Genomic DNA, 19,188 nt, shown 5'->3' with positions numbered 1-19,188 from the left:
GTGGTAGACCTTGAATGTTATTAAACAGATGTTGGATGGGCATCTTTCAGGAGTGCTTTAGTGGATATTCCAACGTGCTAGGTTCTTGTGATCTTTCCATCTCTGTTTCCATGCTATCATTCTGTTTCAAAACACCCTCTTCTTGAAGGGCTGGCCAGTTTAAGCCCAGCTTAAAGATGAAGAACCAGAAAGAATGGAGACTATGAACCTTGAAATTGCTCATTCACAGTTAGCACCTGGAGAGCAGTAGGAACACGCAAGAATACAGACCATTTGGTCACTGTTTGTCCAGCTATGGTGAGATATACTGTATTTCTGTTTAAATTACAGGAATGATTTCTGAATTAACATCAACATATATAAATTAACAGACTCAGTCATCTTTTGTTTTATATTTTGGAAAGAAGGGGTGATATACTTCTCTTTTTAATCAATATGGTTGTCCCTGAGAGTCAGCAATGTGACTCTGGAGACCAGGGTTCGAATCCTTTCTTAGTATGGAAACCCACTGGATGACCTTGTGAAAGCCACACTCCCTCAGCCTTTGAACACATCTTGCCAAAAAACCCTCGTGCCTTAGGGTTGCCATAAGTTGGAAACGATTTGAAGGTACACTGCAAGAGGCAGTCCTATTAAGGGGCACCCCTGTCTTATCTAGATAAATTTTCAATTTGTTAACCCTTGTCCAGGCCATTAACTGACTTCAGCAACTACAGGATTTGAACAGGAAAATCTATGATATATGTGAGCAATATATGTGTTCCTTGAAAGCATAATACCTAAAATTGCTACTTCCAATAGTATAGACCCATAGAACTAAAGGAACAAGTGCAAAAGTGTTGGTTTGCCAAGCATTGATTCAAGAGGTTTATTGTAGCTGGGACTAATTTGAGATAGACTTATAGCGCTGTACAAGACCATAGCGATCATTTATAGAAAACCAGTCTTTCTGTGTTGCCATTAATAATTAATGTTAAGACAGCAAATATAAGTGGATACTAATTTCATATAGGAGATCTTCTGTAGTTGAGCAGTGATCATATGGTCTTCCAGATGGTGTTGGACTGCAACTCCCAATTGCCCTGGCTTGCATTACCGATAGTGAAGAATGTTGGAAGCTGCAGTCCAACAATATCTGTAAGGTCACATGATTCTAACCCTTGGTCTATAATTTTTAAAGATTACCAGCTCAAGGTGTATATTAGCCATAACTTGATTTTGGTAAGTGCTGCCTTTTTATGACCAAACTCAGCATGCAAGTACTTGCCCAGAAAGGCTCAGTGTGGTCAATTCCCCATTTTGAAGGTATATTCCCACATTTCAAAAAACATCCTGCATTGGCAGAAGCCAGTTCTCTGGTTCTGTAATTTCAAGGAATGGGATTTTTATTATTATTAAAGAGCTCTGAGACTTATGGAATGCTTCCACTTCAAATGTCAATTTGTTAAATGAGTCTCACAATCATATGTATATGTTTAGCAAGACTTTGCAGACTACTAGAATGTTTCAAATAGTACTTTGTTCTTTGTTCTCTTCTATCACTAAATGTAAAAAGACTGCAACAAGTAATTTACTCAGTAACTCTATCTACCCTTACCTGGGATTAAGAATAGAATAATCCATCTCTTTTCTTTTCTAGACTGTTCATTTTTTTTCAAGCACAAGTGTGCTCTAATTTATTTGTAGCATAATAGTGCTGCTGAAGGCGGTCTAGTTTCTGTGTCAGTGTATACAATCTTTTTAAAAGTCAGCACGAAAAATGTGCATAATTTCACATGTAGTATCCTCTGAGCTGCACATTTTTGCAAGCACTTCCTGGTAATATATGCTATTTTATATGCCATTTGCCTATCATGTACACATTTGTTATGCTATTTCCCTATAGCATATGCATTTTTAAGTTGGAGAACTGCATTGTAAAACATCAGGAAAGTGCAAAATAAAATGAAGCATAATTGTGTTCTAGTTCAGGAACTGCAAATTATGATGATATTAGAATGCTAATAAATGAAATGAATTTTGCCTCCATTTCTACTTTGGATTAAGCTCAATTAAACTCAGTGGAACTTCTGAGTAATGTATAGAATTGTACTATCAATCTTATCATTTTGTTACTTTTGAAGTCCATAGCTAGACAATACATATTGAGTATCCCTTATCTGAAATGCTTGAGACCAGAAATGTTCCATATTGCGTATTAATTCTTTTTGAATACTTGAATATACATAATGAAATAATCCATCCAAGTCTAGACATAATATTCATTTATGCTAAGTGTATATCTTACACACATGCCTGAAGATTATTTTATACACAACACTTCAAATAAATAAATTTGTGTACATTGGACCATCATAAAACGAAAGGTGTCTCTATCTAAGCCACTCAGGTGGGCAATTTTGGATTTTGGATTTCCAGATAAGGGATACTGAACATGTACCAAGATGTAGGGGCTGTAGACACACTATCTTCAGGATATTACTCCTGATACAGCTGCCTTGTTGGAAGACTATTATAGGCTCCATGATGAAGACATATTTAGCGAGAAAACTCTTCAGGCAGCACAGAGCATTCTGTCCTCCATTTCTGAAGCCAAGAAAGAGCAGTGGATAAAGCTGATAAACAGAAGTCAATATGGACAGGAGTAGCTAGAAGGCGTGGAGGTTAAGACGGTTGAGCAAGATCCCATGCCAACATAAAGGCAGATCAGATAGCATATCAACGTCTGAAGAATGGGAAACCCAACCTTGCCACCAAAGTAGGAAGGACAACCAAATAATGAGAATAACAACCTTTATGAACCTTTTACATCAACTGAATTGGAAACCAAGATTTCTACAAGAGTTTTACAATTTCTCATATGTTTCCCACTATCCCCATTTCAGAAGTCAGTATTTTAAAAAATTACAAAAAATGCATCACCAAAAGGACAAAAAAAAGCATAGTTAAATCAGACAAACATAACATAATACAATTTAATAATAACAATAAAGACACTACTTTAGTGTCTTGTCTAGTCTTCCTTCCTTCCCTTTGAGGTAGAGGTTCTTCCTTAACCAGCTTGTGTTCTATTTGGTGAAAAGAAAGCTTAAACACTCAATATATTTATTTATTTATTTATCACAATATTTATATCCCGCCCTTCTCATCCAACAGGGGACTCAGGGCGGCTTACAAAAAACACGTATATAAAAATTATACAGTGCAATATAAATCAGTTTAAAGTTATTATTAACTTATATCAGTATTCATAAAACACATTATAAAATACAATGTTTATTTGTTGTTCACAGAGACTATTACTTCCTTGTTTCCTCTAACACTGAAATCTTTAAGACTTTTAAAGACCTTCATTTTATATAGTTACTCACTATTCCATAATTTCTCCATTCATATTTTATTTATTGGTAGAGATTTTCTACCCTTCCTGTTGTAAGACATATTCATTAAAATATTTCTGCACTTTCTTCCACTCTTTCTGTACCTTGTTTAGAGAGTTCCCCTTCATTATCTTAGATAATTTGTCAATTTCCATTGCTTCTCTTAATTTCAATTGCCAGTCTGGTTGTAAGGAACTTCTGTTGTTTTCCACTTTCTTGCCAGTACTACCCTTGCTATTGTGATCATGTGCATAATTATTCTCCTTGTAAGTTTATTAATGTGTTCATCTATCATGTTGAGGAGATACAGCTGTGGTGTACATTCTAATTCTAATTGTAAGATACTATTAATTGTATTGTGTATCTTCTTCCAATAATTCTTTACCCTTTTACATTTCCAAAACATATGGTAGAGAGTACCTTTCTCTTGCTCACATCTCCAACATAAATCTTTCCTGGTTTTAGCTAAGATCTGTAGGGTTAAATACCATCAATAGTGGACTTTATGGCAATTTTCTTTTAAGTTTGCTATTTTGAAATACACTTGAAGCTTGGTATCAGCTGAGGTTTGGCTCCAGGACCACTGAAGACATCAAAATCTGTGGATACTTAAGTTCCATTATATACAATGTGGTAATGAAGTAGTATACCTTATATAAAATAGGAAAATCAAGATTTGCTTGTTGGATTATGTTTTTGAATATTTCTTTCCAAGCCATTGATTGTTGAATCCATGGAAGCAGAAACTTAGCTTTTATTTATTCATTCTCTTACACTTCCCATTGTGGTCCACTGTCAAAAACCTTCCCCAGAGGTTTCCCATCCCCCTGAGCAGTGTTTTCAGATGCAAAAGGCACCACAGGAAGCAGATATTCATTCTGATAGAAGCAGAAAGGATATAGTCAAAGTCCATCATGGATTTTCAGCTGTTATTTAAGTTTGATGTGCTCCAGGGCTTTTATGCTTTGCTACTGGTTTGAACTTGATTTTATGGTGTACTATTTCTATCGATTGTTTCATTGGCTTGAATCCTAATCATAGCTGTATCTAGAATATATGTACCAAATGAATTGTTGCATAGTAAGCTGACACACGTAAATCCCATTGATTCAGTTGTTGGGAGTAACTTTATGATTCAGGCAACTGCTTTTGTCTTATATTCTTAGCGTATAATGCAAATGCACCAGTCAGAGAAATGTGGATGTTGAGTAGTTTAAAGCTGCAATAAATAAACATTTAATAACATAGAAACAAAATCACACTTGCTATTTTAATAATGCACAGAAACATTTTTCTAGCATTCTTTCCAGGCTGGACAGGGATTTGAACTCTAGTCTCCCAAAATGTCTTTCTGGCTCTCTTTTAATTGGTAACTAATGAAAAAATCTGTAAAAGAGCCCCCATTCAAATGTGAGACTTTGTGTAAGGGATATTTTATGTGAAGAAGCAGAAGAAGAATAGCATGTTGACCAAATCTCTCTCTATTTTTCTCTTTAAGATAGAGAAGTTGAGAGAGATGAGAGAGAGAGAGGCCACTTAGGGTGCATCTACACTGTAGAATAAATGCAGTTCAGCACCACTATACTTGTCATTGCTCAATGCTATGGAATCATTGGAGTTTTACAACCATTGACCTTCTCTACCAAAGAGTAGTGATGCCTCACCAAAACACAGCTAGATGGACCCTTAGTCAGAAATGTAGCAGAAGTGCATAGCAAAGCTCCAGAGCCTAATGCAATGGAGTGAATGGCAAATAGGTTAACATGATAGAACTGGCTTAGTATGTTGTGAAAAAAAATTGAAATAATACATATTACTATATGAAGATCACCAAGTCTCTGCCCCCTAAAATGACTGGATTTCTCCACCAATGTTTCTGTTAACTGCTGTCAAGTCAACTTTGCCTTCTCATGATACGACCAAAATACAACAGCCTCAGTCCAATCAACAATGCTAAATAGCAATACTAAGTAAATACGGTATCTCCTGTATTTTTTAATTTCCAGGGCATTGTGTGATTTGTCTATACTACAGAACTGCCTAGCTGAGTGATAAGGAAAGAAAATTATCCCAACTCTCCACAGCAGGGCAAATATTCTTTTCTATCCAGCTGCGGACTTGCAACCTCATTTGCACAAGCACATATCCATGTGTGTCTGTCTACCCTACAATGTTCCTTCTGCTGGTTTGTTTTCATTAGCAGGAAGAAAAGCAGGAAAGGTCTACAGAGAAAAGGGTCTAACATGTTATTTCAGCAGGATTTGGATGAGGGAGTGAATAATAAAAATGCCCTGGAAAGAAAAGTCCTGAGAATTCACATTGCAATCATGTTAAGCATGTGAAATATTTTTACTAGGGCAGGTTTGTTTTTATTCCCTGTTTTAGATTTAGAGGAAGACGGTTCAACCAAATACAGTGCAGAGTGTCCCAGAATGTTAATGCTGATAGACCACATTCATGGCTACATTATTTAGTTGTTTAAACTTTGTAGGGACAAGGAGAAACTTCATCTGTCCTAATCAAGGTCAAATTGGAAGAACAAAGTCCTTGATGGATGGCAACCTGGAGGAGATGGCAAATTGGGCTAAATGAGGAAGAACTGCAGTTTCTTTTTAGTCTGAAAGGCTTGGCAAATAGTCAGAACTTTTTGATTCTACACAAGTGTATTACCAGTATATGTTGATAAGCATCTATTCTATCAAGTTTCATATTTAAAACAATATAAAGTCATGGATAAAAATATAAATATAAAATTAAAAAACAAACATGAACAATATTAAAATGCATTAAAAGAGTACAGTGGGCCCTGCAGTAGTTTGGCTCCAGGATCCACTGTGGATACCAAATCTATGGATATTCAAGTCATATTAAACCCAAAAGCATAGCAAAATGGTGTCCTTTATATAAAATGGCAAAATCACACTGTGGATGATTGCATCTGTGAATGCAGAATCAGTGGATACAGAGGGCCGACTGCCTACACAAAAACTAAACTAAACTAAATAAATAATAAAAACAGCATCACACCACATTCAAAGCCCAGTTATAGACAATGTTTGGGATCTGGTAATGGATATAGAATGAATGAAATTGATGGTTCACATGGTGGCATAGTTTAGGTATAATGCATAGGAAGTGTGTATGACAATTTCTGACAATACAGATGAGTCAGATTTGTAGCAGTCGGAGGAAATGACTTCTAAAAGAATGGTCCATTGTATTATTGGGCAATATTTCATCAAATAACCATTCCATGGACTTTAGAATGTGGATGGGTTGTTTCTATTTAAATAGGGACAATGAGATCAGACCATAGGAACTGTGCATCTATACTGTAGAATTAATGAAACAGCTCCTTGCCTTTCATATATTGTATGGTATATAAGCAGAGTGATATTAAATGTGAGAAAGAAATTGAAACTGGGTCTTTATTTCCATTCTTTTTAAAGAGTGTATCTATATGGTAACATTAATACAGTTTAAAGCCACTTCACCTGTCATAGGTCAATACTGTGGAATCATGGGAGTTGTAGTTTTACAAGATCTTTAACCTTATCTCCCAAACAGTACTGCTGCCTCACCAAACTGCACCTACAGCCTGTCCTGGCTTGAGCCTCAGGGTACAATTAGTCTATATGTTTCTTATGCATTTTAATGATTAGTCAATAAATTCTGAAAATCAATTTACTCTATTTTAAATGTTAACAATGAAAAGGAGCTGTTGTGTGTTTTCTGGGCAGTATGGCCATGTTCCAGAAGTATTCTCTCCTGACGTTTCGCCCACATCTATGGCAGGCTTCCTCAGAGGTTGTGAGGTATACAACCTCTGAGGATGCCTGCCATAGATGTGGACAAAACGTCAGGAGAGAATACTTCTAGAACATGGCCATACTGCCAGAAAAACACACAACAACCCTGTGATCCTGGCTATGAAAGCCTTCGACAACACAATGAAAAGGAGAGTGTGGTTGAGGTTGCAGAATGATAGCTATCGATTTCTCAGGAAACAAAAAGGGTTACTTAAAAGTTGTTAGGTGTTTGCAAAGTGTTTGATGCTGAAAAGTGATTTGCTGACAAGCTTTCTTTTTATGAATATACCAGATAGTCTATGAGAGAACCTGTTTTCTCCCTGTCAAACTGTACATCCTAAGCTGCTCGAAAAGGGCATATTGTGATTGATTTTAGCCAACTTTTAATGTCATAGCAGAGAATTTTGGCTTCCAGTGAGGAAGCGTTTTTGAAGCAGCTGATTGGAAAAGGGGGTAGGAACATTTGAAAATCAAATCCTAAATTCATCTAGATTTTCATAAATATTAGACGAGGACCTAGAAATTGCTGAATTATCTATGCATCAGTGAAGTATCTGCTCGAAATCAGTTTTCTAGTAACCATTACTTTGATTCAGGCAAATTGAGGAAACAATGGAAATGAATCACGGCAAGACTCTAGTGTGCATGTTTTCTCCCACTGCTCCTCTTTTACAACCCTGGAGAGTTCAGAATTAGGATGTTATCCCATGCAGCCGCCCTCTCCCTCCGTTTCTAAACACTTGTAATACTGAAAGGAAACCATGTATATGTCATGTCTCACCAGGGAAGTGTTTCTGGTGTCTGGAAATGTGCGGGGAGAGAAAGAAGATGGATAGAGATCATCATCTGAACTCTGGAATCACTATACAACTGGAGAAATTGGGGAAAAACACATGGAAAGGGATATGTCAAATATGCCCATGTTGAGTAACTTCAGTGACGTGGAGTAAGGGGCATTCCTATATGCGGTCTTCTACCAAGCATTGACATTTCTCTCCCAAAGTCCTGCTTCATACAACTGGCATAGTATTTTTTAAAATAATAATAATAATGTAATCATTAAAAATACCAAAATTTCAAAATATCATCACTTTGTTTTTCCTATCATTTCTCCTTCATAATAATCTTGGCTTTCGAAAATGCGCTACAGCTAGCTTGTGAGATTGAGAGGAAGGAGAGAAGCCCAGAGAATGGGGGAGATGCAGATCAATGCCTCCTGTCTTCTTGGGAGTTACAAGATTTGTAGGGAAAGTTTAAATCTTCAAGGTGGTATCTGTCTTCCCACATCAATGCCTCCTGTCTACTTGGAAGTTGCAGTTTGAAAGGGTAGTATCCTCAAAGTTTTTTCCAACTTTTTTTTTAATTGAGTTGGGAACTGCAGTTGTTCATGTGATAAACCTGAACATTGATATTCTGGGAGAAAAGGCAAGAATGAACATGTGATGGGATCTGAGAAATGATACGATTTGCTTTCTAATGCAACAGGACATAGTGCTACAGATATATGATGCTCCCACCTTCCCTGTGGGATAACCTCCTTAGTCACTAATTCTATTAAACATCCCATAGTCCCCATGGGATAAGCAAACAAGGGAAAAGGCTGATCTACATTATACAACAGGGCATAAAGCCATGAATATATTACACTCCCCCGCCCCATGGGATAACGTCCTTAGTCTCTAATTCTATACTCCTCATGAGATAAGCAAATATGGGGAATCAGTAATTTCATATTAACCACAATCTTCATTTTGCAGTGGCATTCAGTGAGTATTACAGAGTTTCTTGGTTTAAACCAACTTTGACAGGGCATACTTCAAAGTTTGCTGGAAACTCCAAAGTAGCCTGGCACCATCCTATATTATTTATTTATTTAAAACATTTATATTCTGCCCTTCTCATCCCGAAGGGGACTCCTGACAGAGGACAACATATATATGGCAAACATTCAATGCCAGAGCATAAAATAAACCATAAATATACATAAACACTGAAATCAGTTATCTTCACATTAAAACCATTATTTAAAGCCATCGCAAGACAGCCGCACTGTATCTGGTCAGCAGGGTGAAATTTCCTACTGCTGCTGTTATTGCCCTGCCCCAGGCCTGTAGCCAGGATTTTGATTCAGGGGATGCTGGGATTTTACTTCGGGGGGGGGGGGGCTCAGTCTGGGTAGGAGAGGATCTACTCTAGCAAACCTTTTGTATCATTATCCGAATACCCCCATGCATATGGGATATATTAAGCATGGTGATCAGATCATGATCAGTGGTGGAGGCTCCTTCTTTGGAGGCTTTTAAGCAGAGGCTGGATGGCCATCTGTTGGGGCTGCTTTGAAGGAGATTTTCCTGCTTCTTGCAGGGGGTTGGACTGGATGGCCTGTTAGGTCTCTTCCAACTCTATGATTCTATGATTCTATGACTCTATGATTCTATGAATAAACAACAGTTTAATTAATAAATGTAAGGCCTTATCACGGACCACTCTGAGAATTTCGGGGTGGGGGCTGAAGCCCATCAAGCCCCCCCCCCCCCGCTACATGCCTGCCCTGCCCCAAAGGCTTGGTCCCTCAGCCAGGTCTTGACCATCTTTCTGAAGGACAGGAGGAGGGTGTGTGTGATCTAATCTCACCAGGGAGGGAGTCCCATAGCCGGAGGACAATCACTGAGAAGGCCCTGTCTCTCATCCATGCCAATCGCACCTGTGCCTGTGGCGAGACCGAGAGCTTGGCCTCCCCGGAAGATCTTAATCTCCGCAGTGGTTCATCGAAGGAGATGCGTTCAGAAAGGTTATATTTGTGTATTTCATTTCTTTTGCCTATGTGTATTCCCTTATATATCTCCCTGTTCAAATGCATTTTGTTAGTTTGGGGCCAGCTCTCTAATCTGTTGAAATCATTTTGGGTTCTGATCCTATCCTGTTGAGTATTAACTATCCCTCCCAATTTAGTGTCACCTTCAGATTCTATAAGCAGGCCTTCTATTCTGTCATCCAAGTGATTAAGATGTTGAATAGCATTGGGCTCAGTCCTGTAGTACATCACTAGTTTATTTTCTCTAGGGTAAAGATGAGCCATTGGTGAGAACCCTTTCAGTTCTGTTGATCAGCTAGTCACACACACACACACACATACGCCATTTTTATTCCACTTTTCTTCTGATATTAGTCTGGCATGGCTTGTTTGTAAGAAAACTATGTTGACTTTTAGTGATCAAGTGCTTAGAGACTGTCTGTTAATCTGCTCAAGTTTTCTTATACTTAAAACCTACAGTACACTCAAGGTTGTTTTAGACTACAACAGCTAATTACAAAAAAGCTGTAATTTTCTTCCAGATCTGATAAATATCCCCATGAAAAATTATTTCATTAATAGACTTGTTGTGCCAATGGTTTATACGGCATAGTAGTTTAAAATTCTTAGCAGGATTAATATTCTGTAGTGAATACATCAAGGGTTTAGAAAGATGATATGCATTTTGTCTTGAACATTTTTGACAGAATATATTTTATCCCCATAAAGTCTTTAACAAAGCTGTCGGCCACATATCTTGACTGATGGCGACGGAAGACATGTGACAGGAATAAAAGACAGAAGTGACTCAACCTCAGAGGACAAAGATATCTAATGGCTGTTTATCTAAAGCTTGTAACATTTATTTTTTTGGACTGGAACTACCAGTATCCCCAACCCAGTTGTCTAGTGAATATGCTGACTGGGAGATTTTGGGATTGATAGTGATAAAAGAAACTTTCCCATACTCTGATTTGTATACTATTTTGTTTCAGAATGAAATGAAGGAGAGCACCAGGAAACAGACATAATTGTGAGGCTTGGGATGCATCTACACTGTAGAATGAATGCAGTTTTTTTTATCATTTTAACTGCCATGGCTCAAAGCTATGGAATCATGGGAGTTATAGTTTAACAGAGTCTTTAGCCTTCTCTGCCAAAGAGTGCTGCTGCCTCACCAAATTATGACTTCTAGGATTCCAGTGCATTGAGCTATGGAAATTTACATAGTGCCAACTTACATTAATTTTACAGTATAGATGAACCCTAGAAGAGCTTTACCCATTTACTAGTTCACATTCTAAATATAAAGAACTTGAGATGCGACAATTTCCCATGACATTGTTGTTTTTCTGGGTTGTCATGACAAAATCAGGACAGCGGGAAGAATGACATGTTGTGCTCCATCCCTTCTAAGAAGATGCTCACCTGGTAGAAATATAACAATGTTGTGCTGTTTCAAGCACTTCTTTGTTCAAGCTTTTTCTTGGAAATGTGACCAAGCCACCAACCTCAATGCTTTCCATTATGTATCTTTTATTAAGCTTCCATTGCTGACTGAATCACACAAACTAGAGATCCATTTAGTTTACTTGAAAGGCTTTTAAATTTATCTCAGTTAAACTTTTTCTTCTTTTCTTTTTAAATCTCCCATTCAGTATTCAGCATTGCTGCAACCCTCTACCCATAATTCATTCAATTTGCAAGTTTTCCAAGTCAATCCTTTCAGCATTCAAACCAAAGCAGTTTATTTATTTTTCCATTTGGAGACACACAAGCGTGCCCAAACAAAATGATCTTCAATCTGTAGGTGAACCAAGGCAAGTTAATGTATTGGTGATATTTCTGACTGGAGTGGGAGAGAAAAAGAATGATCTTCTATTTATGGTGTAAGTTGTGGCCCGGGGCCTCATCGTAAGATGTTTTGGGGGCTTCAACATCCCCATACCTCCTGGCCTGTCCTTGCCTCTTCTATGCACCTCCATTTGTTGATGTCTTTGCAACTCTAGAGAGGGTTCCAGTAACAGAAAACCCATGTAGATGAGTAAGATGCTGCCTACAAAATAATTCCGCTGAATCTAGTCTGCTGCCTTTTTCTCATTTTGAATTTTCCATGTGTGACACTCCTTTCATGATATGTAGCCTGCTGAAAAAAATCAGAAGAAAACACAATTTTGTGTGCATATGCAAATAAATTTTGATTGCATCTTTAATGTATTAAGTTCATATAATTCTCTGTCTTATTTGTATTGTGTGCCTGGATGAGAAAGAAAACAACTCACAAAGGTTCATTAAAAGTGAAAAGAAGTTTGAACCCAGGCTTCAATTAAAATGCCTATCAATGCAGTACCATGAACCTCTTGGTGTATATTTTCAAGACAGAAACCTGCTGGTTAGTTCCATCTAAAGCTGACAATACCTTCCCATATTTCGCAGAGGAACACTAGGACACATGTGGTCAAGTAACATGAGAATGTGGTTAAGATGGCACAAGGAAGACTGGACAATCTAGGAAAGGCAACAGCGGTTTTCTTTTGTTTGAGTCTACAGGCAAAGGAAAGATTTATCCCATAGTCTCTCCATCTTGCCACGTTAACTGAGTGCAAACTCCTTCTGCATTTTGAACTCAGTTTGCTGAAGTTGAAAAAAGCTGATGACAAAGTGGGAATGCAAGAAGAGGAGAGGAAGCCTGGGACATTTTAAAAGCAGTGGAGGAGTAGGCAACTGAAGATTAATGGCCTCATCAGATGGGCAAAATTGCCAGTTATAGCACGCTTGGACTTCAGTTGAGACACAGAGCCTGCAGGTGATCTACATGAAGCTCCATGCTTCAAATGAAGTCCAAGCATCTCAGGAGCCAACGGTGGCAACACTGTGTTGCATAAGAAACAATGGGAGGAATCCAGATGGTGATGCTTCTCCCCATGAGATGGAGTGAGTGATAAGGCGGATGATGTGGGGTTACGAGTTCCCCACACCGCACAGAGCCCAGCCAGATTTGCCACAATCTGTGGTAAATTGAGGGGTGAATGTGATGAGGTAATAACTCAGTCTGTCCCTACCAAATCAGGGCAATTGGAAAGTATGGAGCAGACCCTATAAATCAATTATCAAAGGGAAAGTCAATGCAAAGACAAATCGACAGTGAGTGGGATAATTCAAAAGAAACTATACATTCTCTAGTCAAATTCTCTGAGAGCATAAGACAATCTCTTTTTTGTAATATGAATATGTTTGAAAGAACTAAAATTTTTATGAGTGGATTTCCATAATCAACGGTATATAAATACCAATATATAAATACAAGTAGATAATGTTAGGAAGTTGCAAAGTCCAAGATAAGGCTGCTTTCTAGAGGTTCACCCTATACATAAGCACAAAAACAACTTGTCTTGCTCCCTTAGCTCCTTGTACTGTCTGGATGACTGAAAAGCCCACCTGAAACCATCAACCATGAATCACTGTTATGCAAAGTAAAGCAACACTGTCTTGAAATGCCATTTAAAAAAAAACCATAGGTACAAGTGGATGAGTGATTCTCAGGGCAGCAGGCAAGTAAGTCATATCCATGCTATGGCTGAGTAACAGAAATGACTGCTTTTGTGGTTGGACACATTCAACTGATTAAAGACAAACTGAATGTTTCTGGGACTCGTCAGAGACAAAAGGAGCTTCAAAGTTGCAGATGAGATGATTCCCTACATCCTGAGCTCTGCTGATTCATATAAAGCATTTAACAAGTCTTTGCAGTTAATGTCAACATAATGGTAAATCATCTTCATTTCACTAACATCCACTCAATCCACATAATCTATTCCTTGATCTATTGTGTTAGAAGCTAAATAAATATGTAGCAAAACAGCACAAAATCAGGGGCTGATCAGCCACTCTAAAATATTACCATATACAGTAGAGTCTCACTTATCCAACACTCGCTTATCCAACGTTCTGGATTATTCAACACATTTTTGTAGTCAATGTTTTCAAAACATCGTGATATTTTGGTGTTAAATTCGTAAATACAGTAATTGCTACATAGCATTACTACGTATTGAACTACTTTTTCTGTCAAACTTGTTGTATAACATGATGTTTTGGTGCTTAATTTGTAAAATCATAACCTAATTTGATGTTTAATAGGCTTTTCCTTAATCCCTCCTTATTATCCAACATATTCGCTTATCCAACGTTCTGCCAGCCCGTTTATGTTGGTTAAGTGAGACTCTACTGTATACTCTTTTATGTCGATCTCATGTAGAAAGTGTAGGGATGTTTTGGGGCCAAAATTATGGATTTTGGTATTAACTATGGATAAACTGGGGGTCATTCTACAGAGAAGACAGAGCACCAGCGCTGCCTCAGAAGGCTAGTGATCCATAGATGCGGCCACTGCTGTTTTCACACCAAGACATTCAAAAAGACCAGAAGTGGTGCTGTGGTAAAGAGAGGGGTGTGTGTGTGTCAGAGTTTCATTTAGGTTTTCCCAGGACAGACTAAGCTTTCATTTTTCACCACATAATGGAGCTGTGTCTCCCTCTTTTTCTGTCCTTGCAAGGCCAAGGCATTGGCAACTGGCAAAGGGGACATGTCTTTCATCTGTTTCTGAGCCTAAGCGTGGTGGAGTTATGCCTGTCTTTTCTTCTGTCCCTCCAAAACCAGGGCAGTGGCATTTGGGATGGAGAGAGAGCCTGAGCCAATAGTGAGGAAGATGCAATATTTGAAGTGCTGCATAATTCCATTCCTGCTGGAAATTTTTTAAAAAACAGCACAAATGTGCTAATTATCTTTTGACAACTCTTAGGTGGATGCTCTTATTAACACCTTCTAGTCTACCCCAGTTATGGGCCTCTTGAGTCCCATCCTTTTTTCAGCCGAGTTCTTTCTATACAAACATCTCTTGTGGGCTCTGTCAGCGGGGATGATGGGTAGCAGAGTGAAATCCAAAAATTCACCATCCCGGTCTGTCTCCTTCTCTCCAGACTGTTTCCCCGTGTGGAAAAATAGCACTGGATAAACTCACTCCAGCAGACGAAGTTCAACTGTTGATTAAACTTTATTTACATGAACTATTTACAGATAGAGCAAATTCAGTCCTGTCTCCATCGTGAGTGCTTGCCGAAAGCACCCATGCACACACACAGCCATTGCTCATCGCTGTTCTCCGCTCTACACAGGAAACTAACACTCCCTCGCATTCCACAGGAACCAAGATAGTAAGTCCCGGTCAAAACACACTTGACCCCATTGGTCCTGTGATACATCAATCATAGCAGACTCTCATTAACTCCATAATTGCTGTATCCAGATTGATTTTAACATTTCACAATACACAATACCCTGACAGGCTCTCCCTCTGCTCATAAAGGCTGTCATTATTACTGTTGTTATTATTATTATTTATCCAAAAGATTAATTAGTTGCTGGAACAAAATTACCTTTTGCAATTAGGAGCATAATTTGCTTGGAATGATGGAAGTGATAGAACACATTCATCATTTAACTGCTTGTAATTCCAAAGTACTTGCACTCCCCACCCCAGCACACTTTTTAAAAACTGCTAGCAGTAGATTGATGAGAAGAAACTGATTAAAAGAAACAACCTAAAGTTAATGTGTTGCTTTGAGTGACTCACGCCTGTCCTTTAGCATTTCAGGATGATGAGGAAAGATTGCTATCTGCATTATTAATAAATATCATTTGGTCTTTGGGAGGTGCTGAATGGAATTCTTTTGATACACAGTCGAAAGGGCAACAGAGGAAAAGAAGATGTTGTTCGAAGTGTCACATGATTCTATTTTTCTTTTAAAAGTGAAAGTGAAATATGGGACCTTAAAAGTTGTAGCTTTCATGAAAAGGTCGCATGAATCATCTCTTGCCAGGATGATTGTTTAGTTATCCATCAAATTACTCCTGACTGCATATGTGTAAATTTCAGAGTGCTGCCATGTATACAGAATTAAACCTTTGCTGCAGAGCAATCCAGTCATTCCAAAGCCCCCTGGGAATTGTGGGATTTGGAGGAGTTCGCTTAGTGACACTGATGGGTCAATTTTCCCTGCCAGAGCAAACAAGTCATCTTCATCATCATCTTTGCAACTTCACATCTACTAACGATCAGTCCTGGTAATGAAGGCATTTTTCACCCTGTCAGGAGTCACAAGGAGAAAAAAATTGATTGACAGAGTTATCTGGATTGTAGTAATTAAATCAGGGCAGACAAATCCCAACTCTCATTATATTTCAGACATGCCTGCACCAGAAAAAACAGAGGTGAAAAATGATGGGCTGCTCCTTGTAGTTTGAAAAGCACTATAAATGCACACGCACACACATTGCAGCAGCTGTTTTCTTCATGTGGCATCCTCCAAATGTGTTGGATTGCAAATCTCAAAAACATGGGTCAGCTGAGAAAGATGAGAATCCAATGTATCTGGAAGGCTCTGCATTTTCGAAAGCTGCAATGTGTCATATCCTGCCTCAAGTAAGTCATATCCTACCCTGAAGAAGTCTCTTTGGATGAAGATGAGGAAGAGGAGAGCAAGGATGATGGACCCTAGCTGGCTGGCAGTCTGGCAGAAGCCAAGTCTGGTCCATCCCAGACAAAAGCTGCAGATCAGGAGAAGACAGAGACACTTCACCTTGCTGAGTAATGTGAATTAGAGTACCAGTACCAAAGGTTCAGGCAAAGCCTTGCTCTACTTTAAATACAGGACTCTAAGCTAATAAGGCTAGTTCAATTGATTACCTGTAAATTGGCTCACTTCAGGTCATTGCGTTGCTGCAGAGCAACAGCTCCCAAGCTTATGCAACCCTGTCTGACACTTCTGGCTTTCTTGCCCTCTGACCTTCAGTATATACTTTTGGGTTAATCTTTCTGACTACTCATCTCTTGGCTTTGGTCTCTGCTGAAGATATTTTCTTCATTTATCCCTTGGATTGTCTGCGTCATGTTTCAGTCTATAATTCCATGTAAATCTTGGCTTTTTGCCAATTCTTGTGGGCACTCATTGGACATGGCTGAGTCTCCAGCCGCTTTTAGGCTCCTTTGAGTTACCTTTGGCAGAGGAAAAGTGAGGGATAAATAATAATAATAATAATAATAATAATAATAATAATAATAATAATAATAATAACAACCCTGCAAAAGGCCACCCTGCTGGGATCTGTGCGCATCATCCGAAAATTCATCACACAGTCCTAGACACTTGGGAAGTGTTCGACTTGTGATTTTGTGAAACGAAATCCAGCATATCTATCTTGTTTGCTGTGTCATAATAAAATAATAATAATAATAATGTATTTCTCTAGATCAGTGGTTCTCAACCTGCGGGTCCCCGGCTGTTTTGGCCTACAACTCTCAGAAATCCCAGCCAGTTTACCAGCTGTTAGGATTTCTGGGAGTGGAAGGCCAAAACATCTGAGTTGAGCCAAGACATCACAAGTTGACAGCCACTGCTCTAGATAATGTTGGACTGTCCTAGCTAACATAGCCCATCGTGAGGAATGGAGGGAAATGCATTCTAATGATATCTGGAAGGTCTGCCCATATTTCAAAACCACTTTATACTTCCTGTTAACCTTGAAGTTGAAGGGAATGTTGCATTGAAATAGCAAATTAAGGGTGGTGCTCATGATATATTTGAACTGTAACTTCCATCAGCAAGAGTCAGTATAGCCAATGGAGTGGATGCTGGGAATTTCAACTCAGTAACACTGGGAGGGTCAAATTATTACTTCACCTTCCTCTTTTTTTGGTACTGCAACAAGAAGACAGTGGATTACCTTATGTTCAGGGAGTTATGTGGCATTTGCACTATGGGTGAAGTGTGACGTTTTACTACCAAATGTGTACTCAGTGTGGAAAGTGCATCAATGTGCACTGTGCTAGCATGTACAATAACACCACATGTGTAACTCCACTTCTACAACATAAAACTGAACATGAACATGCCATATCAGAAAAAAAAAATCCAACTGTTTCCATAGGAAAATGTATGCATGAGTAAGACATCAACAGCATTTTGGTCAACATTTAATTTTAGATTCCCAGATGAATATATTAAAACACACAAACATAATTATGTGATTCACTACATTTTGAACATTCACAACAGCACATAATCAATCTAACCTGGATTGTCATAGCATATTTTGGAGGATGCTAGATTGAATTTTGCCCCCAAACACTGTAGTCTTGAATATGCAGGATCGAGCCATGGGGAGATGTGGGTAAGAAATAATAATAATAATAATAATAATAATAATAATAATAATAATAATAATAACAACAATAATAAAGCTTTATAGAAAATCAGAAACAGAAATCCAATCACTGACCAACACAATCAGAATCTTCAGCACTGATATCAGTATGGAGTTCAGCCTAGACAAATGTGCTACAGTGGCATTAGAGAAAGAGAAAATTACAGCGAGGGCATAGAGATGCCAAATGGACAAACCATAAACTACAATCAGCCTGAAGCCTATAAATATCCGGGCATACTACAGTTGGACAATATCAAGCATGGGCATGTGAAAAATGTGGTCAGCAAAGAACATATCCAAAGAGTCAGAAAGGTTTTGAAGAGCAAATTAAATGGCCAAAACATGATCAAGGCTATCAACACCTGGGCCATACCCATCATTAGATACACTGCTACAAGCAGAGGCATAACACTGTTGTTCCGATGATTCATTGGAACTTGTGCCACAGATACCATCTGCCTGCGACAAAGAACTGGTGAAATCACAAGTCGGAAAAAGTTACAGAGAATGAACATGTCAAGCTACTCTGGGACTTCCGAATTGAGACAGACAGGGTTTTAGAGCACAATACTCCTGACCTCACGATTGTGTTAAAAAACAAAGTATGGATTGTCGATATTGCAATCCCAGGTGACAGCAGGATTGAAGAGAAACAACTGGAAAAGCTGACACGATATGAGGATTTAAAGATCGAATTACAAAGACTTTGGCACAAGCCAGTCAAGGTGGTCCCAGTGGTGATCGGCACACAGGGTGCAGTGCCTAAAGACCTTGGCCTGCACTTGAACACAATCAGCGCTGACAAAATTGCCACCTGCCAGCTATAGAAGGCCACCTTACTGGGATCTGCACGCATTATTCGCCGATACATCACATAGTCCTAGACACTTGGGAAGTGTCCGACGTGTGATCCAGTACAACAGCCAGCAGAGTGTCTGCT

This window comes from Anolis carolinensis, chromosome 4 (genome assembly GCF_035594765.1).
Source record: "Anolis carolinensis isolate JA03-04 chromosome 4, rAnoCar3.1.pri, whole genome shotgun sequence".
Taxonomy (NCBI): Eukaryota; Metazoa; Chordata; class Lepidosauria; order Squamata; family Dactyloidae; genus Anolis; species Anolis carolinensis.
This window is presented reverse-complemented; position numbering follows the sequence as displayed.